Raw genomic sequence first — 10,128 nt, forward strand, 5'->3', positions numbered from 1 at the left:
AGGCATGGCTACCATTAGAAATGATGTGGCCTGGGACTGGCAAATAGACAGGGCGCCCCTGTCGTGATGGAGGGGACATAAAAGTAATAGAAGGTATTGGTAGAAACAGAAAGAATAGGTGGGAAAAAGAATGAATAGGGTAAATGGCAGAGAGTGTGTGTGAGGGCGAGAGAGGGATAAATTGGTAATAAAGGGAGAAGGAATAGAAGAAGAGAGAGCATCCTGACCAGCACACAGAAGAAAAGTACTCACCTTGGCGGAGGGCTTACAGTAAGGTCCTTGCAGTAGGACTTTCTTTGGATCCGCATATCTTGCTGGGTCCTTCTCCCTTCCTCCTCGCAGGCAGCTCTGGGTCCTTCTCCTCCCTGACTCCTTGCACCATCTCCATGCAGCAGCAGCTGCTCTTAAGGCCCCATCCACTAGTGTGATATGGCTACTTTTTATACGATTCTGAGTATTACTGCGATGGATCGTTTAAAGGGACACATTGCATGTAATTTACATGTGATTATGATGTCAGGCGCGTTCCTGTCTGCCTCGCATCGCAGTCGCAGATCCTACAGGCTGCCATGAATATTTGTTACAGCCCGTAGCCCCTGCTAGGATCGCATAGGATACATTGTATGCAAAAGGACCGCATACAATGTATCACATGTGATCCTGCACCGAGTTAGCGGGGTATTGTATGCGAGTTACCACATGCAATTCCTTGCCATAGTGGATGGGGGCCTTTACTGAGAACTGCTGCAGGCATAGTTTAGTCTAGTTTGCCTTGGTCCTGGACAGCAGGGGCTGCTGGGACGTGTCATTTTTTGTAAGTTGCTTGTGACCTAATGACTGTCGACCATCATGCTGTAGACCAAATGATCACAACCCACTTTAAATACCAGCTCCAGGGCACATGCGTGGGATCTCGCTTCTATCATTTTGGGCCATTTCTGATCCAATTCCGATCCGATGCGCGGCCCCCGGGTCATTTGGCTGTTTCAAAAATCCTACCTGCAGCAGGTAGGATCTGGTAACGGCCATTTAGCTGTGTACAGGTTGAGATCAGATCAGATTAAGATCGTGTGCAGGTCGTGAGCAGATCTTTTGCTCCAACAGCTCGTGAGCCGACGGTACGATCCGTTCATGACCTGCAATGTTCTGGTGTGTACCAGGCATTAGGACATTTATCCCTGAGCATCCAACCCACTTTGAGTAGTGCACGTGGAGGGACAGGGTATGCACATTTTGCTATGGAGCCCCCATACTGTAGTTATAGCTGAAAGGAAATATTTCTGTGCTTAATACCCATAGATGTGTTACATTACAAGAAAAAGACACCTGGACTTGGTCATCACAGACCCCTCCACTTTTTGAAACACAAACGTGAATCCTAGTGCAGTTCTTTCTACCCTTCTACCTTTTTATTACATCGACCTCACCTGCTGTGCAGCATGGTTTTGTCCGTTTGCAGCCTTGCTAACATGGGCCAGTGCACACATTCCTGCGGCTGAGTTGCACATTATCTTGTATTAAAAAATAGAAATTAGAAAAAATATACATGGAATGGTTTTTGGCTACTGGAGCATTTTTATGCATTAAGGTATCAAGTTGGGGGAGAAAGCACTATGGGCTCTGCATCTCTGTATTATCCTGTATAACAAGGGCCGGGGCCACCACTAGGCAGCTTTAGGCATTTGCCTAGGGTGCCGGCCGCTGGAGGGCGGCAGTTTGGAGCAGGTGACCCCACTAGCCCCCCCCCCCCGATGGAGGTGAACCCTCAACCCCCCCTCCCCAGGAACTCGCCGGTGGCGCGGGAGTATCTGCGGCTCTGTCTGCAGATTCCGTTGCGCTTTGACTTATCATACACTTTGTTGTCCACTGCACAATTACTATGCAAATATGCTACCCCCAAAACCTTTTTACTTAGTTAACTGCCCTTGCTTTAATGGGCATGGAAGCTCAGTGGCGCCGACAGTTCTGCCGGGCCCTGGAAAAATGAGGGGCGTGGCCAACGGGAGAGGCATGTTCATGCCCGGTGGAAAAAAACAAACAACTAAGCAGGGGCCGGGGGAAGCAGGGTGCGGTCAGCATTGCATGCCCGGTCAGGGAGAGAGAGGACTGAGCAGCATCTGCTGGGCTAGGGAGAGAGGCTGCTACAACGGCAGTTAGTTCTCTCTCTGTCTCTGTGTGCCTGGCTTCCTTGCATACGAGGAGGGGAGTAGCAGACACCGGGTTTCTCCATCAGGTAAGAGTGCCCACTTCCCCCTCTCGGCGCCACTGTGGAAGATGCATGGATTCCTGCTATACTAATATAAAATAATTGGTACTTGTGTAATAGCACGGCGCCCGTTACGTAGCTAGCATAGCGTCCCTGTCAGATTCAGCGTAGTGTTCCCCCGGCCAGTGTAGTCAGCGTCCCTGTCAGATTCAGCGTAGTGTTCCCGCGGCCAGCATATAGTCAGCGTCCCTGTCAGATTCAGCGTAGTGTTCCCGCGGCCAGCGTATAGTCAGCGTCCCTGTCAGATTCAACGTAGTGTTCTCGCGGCCAGTGTAGTCAGTTAGCGTTACGCAGTTACCGTAGTCAGTCGAAGGTGAAGTGACTGCGGCTGTATTATTTCTGAAGCTCCTTGATAATTTGGATAAGCTACTTGTTAATTTGGAATGGCCACTGAACCACTGATGATGTTTAACCTGCCGCAGACAGAGGAGGAGTCAGTGGCATTTTTTCAACAGGCACCATTTGCTGCCACTTGCACAAACCTGTCTTAATGGCCACCCAATGCGCTTTAGTATAAAGGAGTGTATTTGGCGCTGCCACATTTAACCGAGGCAAAAGAAGGTCAGTCTCCGTGCGGCACATTGGTTTCAGGGCTGTCGTATCCCATTTCTTACCCTTCTCCATTTTATATTTTTCATGGGCAAAGGAGCTTACAATCATTTCTTTTTGTGAGCGACAACTAAAGTTGTCGAATAAAACCACCATGTTGTACAGTATAATAATTTGATGCGTGAGGTCTGCCCGCACCATGAATTTAATGTCACAGCCCCAACGCCAGAGTGGCGGTCCAGGCAAAATAGTGGAGGTGGATGAGAGTCTCGTTGTCCAGTGAAAAATCATGTTGGACACGTCCTACCTTAACAGTGGCTGTTTGGAGTCATATCCCGAGACACAGGTGAATGTTTTGTAACGCCTGTGGCGAGACGTGATGCCAGCACCCCGAGGTCCGCCATCAACAAGTATGTAGAACTGGGTACCACTATATATTCTGATTGCTGGTGTGCATACAACCCTGAACAGATTGAGCAGGCAGGGTACCAGCATGCACGTGTAAACCACCGGTATAATTTTGTGGACCCGGAGACTGGGGTTCATACCCAAAACAGCAAAGGGGCACTGCACGCCAATATCTGGACTCATACCTTATTGTTTATTTGGCGCAAAACTCTCGGCGCAGAAAACACTTTCCAGCAGATTCTATATGCCCTAACTCTGGTCCCAACGGCCGACAAACCAGCCGACACAAATGCAGACACAGCTGCGTCACCTTCAACTGCATTTGCAGTGAATGCATAAACTGAAGAATAACTTTTGTATTATTTTCTTTGCCTTGTTATTTGATATTATTGTACTTTAACTGTTTTTTTCTTCTTTATTATTCACTAAAATCCAGTTACCAGTTAACACATGTCGTCATTACTGTCTTAGATGTAAGATATGGCAGGTGTGAAAGTTTTCTTTAAAAACCCCCACTATCCACGCCAGGCCGAATCGTGGTGAGCAGACGCGTTACACGTCTCTCCCGACCTGTTCATACCCCCACTATCCACGCCAGGCCGAATCGTGGAGAGCAGACGCGTTATGCATCTCTCCCGACCTGTTCATACGCCCACTATCCACGTCGGCGTGGAATTGATTTTATAAAGTGTGGTGAGCGCAACCAGCCACCGAGCCCAAAGTGTGGCGAGCGGACGCAGAATACATGTTAAGTAATCCGCGTCCCCTTGTGGGGCATGCTTCACTCGCCACGCTTCGAGCTCGGTGACGCGCTGCACTCGCCACACTTTATAAAATCAACTCCAAGCCAACGTGTATAGTGGGGGTATGAACAGGTCGGGGGGGGGGGCATAACGCTCGTTGGGCTCGCCACGCTTGGGCCTGGCGTGGCTAGTGGGGGTTTGAAAAGGAGGCATTTTCCAGTATGTAACATGGAGCACTGGCAAATGCCTCCTTTATTGTGCATGAGACACACTTGTGCCCACATCCCCCCTTTGTGCACGAGACGCAAGTGCTGCCGAACCCCATCTCCCTGAAGCGGACACGGGCAGGGTTGCCATACATTGCCACAATAATTACTGAGATGCGTGGGCGTCTGAGATGCTCCTGCGTCTCAGATAGATGGAGCACATCTCCGCTGGAGCCCGCATGATCCCCTCTCCGCCAGTGTAGGGGATTCTCTGCCAGTGTAGGGGATATGGCAGTTACCGGCGCTGTGTGAGAGGCGCTCACTAGGCTTGCCAGGGATGCCGGGGACAGAGCTGCAGCTCCCAGGGACAGTACGGTGACTAGCTGCCTGATGGGGACACTACTCTGACAACGCAGGGCTGTGATGAGTCACTACGCTGACTACACTAGGCAGCCGTTGGGTTACGCTGACAACGTAGCTTAGCCTACGCTGAAAACTTAGCATAGCCGGGCGCTGTGCTATTACACAAGTACCAGATAATTTACTAACTAAAACCATAGACACATGGAACTCTGCCAATACAAGCCAAGTTATAGATGACAGACCATTTGCTGTAACTATTCAACTAAGCAATACAGTTATGGGTCTAACAAAAGTCTACTTCTTAGTACAATGGGTCAGAGTTAGAGGTGGTGCATTGTCGATGTCGGACAGAGTGAAGTGAGATGTATGGTAGTGCACAATCATCACAACCACACTGCACATATGCGCGGACTGATCAGCGGTAGCGGATATACTGTGGGGGTAGATGTACTTAGCTTTGGAGAGTAATAATGTGGGGAGAGATAAACTACCAACCAAACAGCTCCTAATTATAATTTTTCAAACTCAAGCTGTAACAAGAAATATATAAGAAATAATGCCTAGCACTTTATCTATCTCTTTCTCCTTCATCAATGTCCAAGGCTTAGTGCATACCCCCCACAGTGAGGATGTATTCACAAAGTGAGTGACAGGTAGTTACTATCTGTGGGATGTAATGGGGGTGGGGGGGGGGTGGGGGTCATGTCCTAGTCAGCCTCAGTGAATTTGTACACACATGGACTGGCCCTGGTGCCTTAGTCGAGACAGACATTCTGAGACTCCATAGGGTTGCCCGGAGGTTCGATGATGCAACCAATGAGCCAAATGCAGTCCACACAAGCACATTGGTCTAACAGGGGAGATCCCCAGTACTGTAGGTCAGTGCCCCCACGAAGCCACCTATCAGATAGTGACTTTTTTCTTTAAGATGTGGCCCTGCTCTGGGTAGTGGACCCATCCCCCTCCTGTCTCCCATACAAACATCTGATAGTTCATAGAGCAGAGTACCCAACACTGCAAATACTCAGTTTCGGTGGGCTCCCATCGATATCCATTATAACATTTGGTAAAGGGACAGGAGTGGTTGCTAGTTGAGGGTGTAACAATTTCTGGGGGTTTTCTGGGTTTTAATGGAGGGGGGCATATTTGCAGGGCCGGCGCCACCACTAGGCAGCCTCAGGCATTTGCCTAGGGCACCGGCCACTGAAGGGCGGTCACTTGGAGCAGCCCCCCCCATCAGGTGAGCAGCTCCCTCTCTCTCTCACCAGCCCCCCCCCCCGTGCAGCGATGCTGTGGCCATTGCTGCATCTCACCACCACCCCCCCCCCCCGGAGCGAGACGCTGCTCACTCTCTCTCCCCCCCGTGCAGCGATGCTGTGGCCATCTCCTGCCACCGCCCACTCTCCCACACACACCCCCCGCCCCGTGGAACAAGACACTGCTCCTTCACTCTCTTCCCCCTGCCGTGGAGCGTAGCGGCGCTGGCGGCCGCTTCACACCCCCCCTTCCGTGGAGCAGGTGAGCGCCGGGGCGCCCTTTCCCCCCGCCTGGGCCGCTGCAGTGCCTTGCACCGGCTCTGCGTATTTGTAATGTTCGGGGGATTTTGGTAATGAGTTTTTTGCCTGCATGATGTTGGTTTTGAGGTATGTGTTCATTGTGAAGGTTTGTGGTTCATCACAGCAGCTTATTGGCCTGGGGAACAGACTGCCAAATATATTGAAACTATTGGCTTCCACAAAGGTGTAGTGATGTATTGGTTCTGTCAATTTTGGTGTTGGTTCCCCCTACATTGAATTTGGTGTCGCCCACAGGAGGCTACTCCTAGAAATTTTCCCAGGGGCTGATTTTGGTTGAAGTGCCAGAGACTCCAGCCCCCCCGCCGCCGATTCCTCCCCGACCATCGAATGATTTCACCTGCCCTTGCAAGTAAAAGTCAGTGGGAACTGACTTTTATTTGCAGGTGCCAGGACGAAGTTATGTGACATCATCCGCCCGCCCCCGGCACACTCTGTCCCGTCTGCATACCCATGGGAATACCCAGCATTTTCATGGGGACTCATTTAAAACGCTGGGCGTTTCCATGGGCGACACCCGACCCCGCTGTCCACCCCGATTGCTGCAAATGGCTCTGTGACTATGCAAGTCCCCGAAGCCGTTCACAAAGGGGACCTGCAGATGTGCATAAAAGACCATGCGCAGTCCCCCAACCATCGGAACGGGGCCGAATTCACCCCGTTTCGAGGACATTAGAACCGCCCCTTTTGCTCCCAATCCACCCAACATATTTTTGCAAGTCCGCTACACCAGCGTCCACAACTGAATTAATATACCTATAAATGTATTGTTTAAAAGGAAAGGCCTATGTACTGCTCATGTTACAGTGCAGCAGGAATTATACGCAGCCCTACCCTATGTGTTTTTATTATCTGATTTGAAATAACTAGTTCAGTAAGCACTAAAATAAATATTGTACACCGTATTTCATTAGCTAAGACACAGGGGAATGACAAGGAAATTGATACTCTTAAACCTAAATTAAAATTGCGAGACAGATTCAGCTCAAATGCAATATTTTATATCTATACTAAATAGAAGCAATAACAATGTTCCACGGCTTTAAAATATCACTCTACTAAATCTTCTCACCGTATTATCCGCCGCTGTAAAAATTAATCTGGAGAAAAATTATCTCTATATGGAATGTTCTTGGCGTCCATCCAGAATTCAGGGTCATGTAGAAATAAGGGAAGAAAACAAAAGTCTTATCACGATTACATTTTTATTTTAAGGATCTTACATTGTATATATTTTATTACAAGTATCTTACATTTTATATTGCATTATGTCGTTTAAAAGAAGTCAATAATTAGCTTTCATTTCTAAGAATGTTAATTTAAAATGGCCTTATCTTCATTTTGATAACGAATGTTGCCCAAATGAGGAAACGTTTGGCTGCTAGAAAGAAACTGGCTCAGAGCGGTATCCAATTAACGTCCTTAGGTTCAGGTTGGCTCGCTAGGCAGAGTACATTCTATACTGACTTTTATTTTATTTTATCGCCACGCCTGCTCCTATAGGGGAGCACCCAGCATTTTTATGAGGATGCCCATAAACGCTGGGCGTTCACCTGCTATCGCCCCCTGCACGCCCCCTTCCCTCCCTCCCCGCAGAAAACAGCCTGGCGAGTGCGTAACTCACCGAAGCTGTTTGCTGCCGGGTTTATACAGTTGCAGAAATGCACATGCTCAAACTCCGACCATCAGGGCTATGGCTGAATTCCTATCGCAACGAGCATTTCTCAATCGGCACCACGATGTGGTAATTTACCATGGAAGCACAGAATTAAGGACAGTGGGGCGGCTAAAAGAACACTGCACACTGCTCCCCCTCTTCAGTACCCCCCTTCCCTGGTGGAGCACATAATACACACTGGCTTTCCCTCTTGAGCAGCAGCAGAAGGAAGAACTTGGCAACCAGAATGCGAGCATGAGAGTGTGCAGTGCAGAGCATGAGATTGTGCAGTGCAGAGCAGGAGAGTGTGTATTACCGAAGTATCAGGGTTTATTAGCTACTTTATGGAGCTTCCTGATCAGAGGAGTGACATAAGGGGAGAAAAGGCTAAACGTGACCCAGAGATCCTAGCTTCTACCCTGTCCTCCCCATACACAGCTGACTGGATTGATGTGTCTCTCATACCTCCTAACTGTCCCGCTTATCGCGGGAATGTCCCGGTATTTTGGGACATTCCCGCATCCCTCCCGCCGCCGGCAGTGTCTCGCAGCATGGGGGGGGCAGTTGTGAGTCCCCTCTGTCGTCCGTGAATAGACGTTGTGCGCATGCACCCTGTCCCTCCCCGGCATAACCAAGTGCTGGGAGGTATGGTCTCTGTCCTATGTAACCTGTTATCTGATGAGAGTGTAGGGACTGGAGAGAGGTGTTCTCCTGAGTAACATCCCAGTGCGTAAGTAGCTGCTGTGTACAAAAAAGTATTTACTACAAGAAAGAAGAAACTAATTGCATTTACTGTATCTAACATCTAAGAGGTGATATACTTCTTAAGATTGTAAAAAAGTTCCCAATATGCACAGAAATTATTGTATTCTCTTAAATGCAAATTTGGTATTTCTGTCCCTGGAGGCGGGCCCCCCATGTACAGTATCTGTTCTGCACTTGTACTGGTTCTCATGTGGTTGTGAGTTCAGTTTGACAGAGAATCAGAATTAATGATTCGCTGACAGCCTGTCCCTGTTACTGCAGAGCCTAGTCCGCTGATGGGGTAAATCCCCAAGAGGCCTGGTGAGGTAGGTGCCTGAGTGTGAGTGTTCCACTAAGCTGCTGCTGGAGGGAAGCAGGGGAGTCTCTGCTGGACAACAAGGTAAAGTATAAAACAAAAATACAGAAAGCAATGCTCAATATTGTATTATTGTATATTGTTGGGTTAACTTTATAATAAACATGTATTTATTGTTATTAAAACATGTGATAATTCTCACATCTCTTACATATTTGTCGTCTGTTATTTGTCTGTATGTTTGTCCATTATGTATAGGGTTACCACCTTTGTGTTGAGAGATTACCGGACAGTGGCTCTCCCCTTGACACCCACAGACCACCCATTGAACTGCCCCAGCCCCGCCCCATGACCCCCCTTATCATGTTTTTTTTTTTTTAACCTTTGCTTCAATTCTATTCTTGATGTTGCACACCGGAATGCCACTTACACTGATGCTGATCTGCATGCTGCCTTGCTCCTCCTGGGGCCACGCTGGGCCAGTAGCTGCTAATGAGGCCGGGCTCCTTCACCCAGGTGTGGGCACACGGGTGCAGGACTGCGACCGGGCATCCTACATTATGCCACACCATGAGTCACACAGCACCGCAGGAGCCACCGCCAGAGCTGTGGCCAGAGCTGCCGCCGTAGGGCACATGACACACAGAGTGTCCCTCCTCCTCACAGCACTAGACGCGGTGGAGTGACTGTGAGTGAACGGAAGCTGCAGAGTGTTGTGTGGGGTATATGTGTCATTGGAATAGGCCACAGGTTCTCAAACTCGGTCCTCAGGACCCCACACGGTGCATGTTTTGCAGGTCTCCTCATAGAATCACGAGTGAAATAATTAGCTCCACCTGTGGATCTTTTACAATTTGTCAATGAGTAATGAATGCACCTGTGCACCTGCTGGGTTTCCTGGAAAACGTGAACTGTGTGGGGTCCTGAGGACCGAGTTTGAGAACCCCTGGAATAGGCCGACACCAGGGGCAAATGGAAGCTGCCGCTGGGCGGCTCAGTAAGCACAGAATTTCTGGACAATGTATACTGTAGTCTGGGACAGCCACCTGTCCGGACTCCGAATGCCTGTCTCAATTAATGGACTGTCCGGAGTAATCCTGGACAGGTGGTAACCCTTGGTATGCATTCGGACACTGTTAGACTGATTTGGATGAAACCAACGTGAGGTGGCTTGATTGGGTCTAGATTAGGTTTACAACCACTAAGACCACCAATCCTGAACCCATGGTGGTCCCAGTGGCCCAAAAAGGGGTCCGGCCACTACACAAAGTGGGTGAGGGAAGCAAGACATGGCAAAGTTGC

The sequence above is a fragment of the Crinia signifera genome, chromosome 2 (genome assembly GCF_055691185.1).
Source record: "Crinia signifera chromosome 2, ASM5569118v1, whole genome shotgun sequence".
Classification (NCBI taxonomy): domain Eukaryota; kingdom Metazoa; phylum Chordata; class Amphibia; order Anura; family Myobatrachidae; genus Crinia; species Crinia signifera.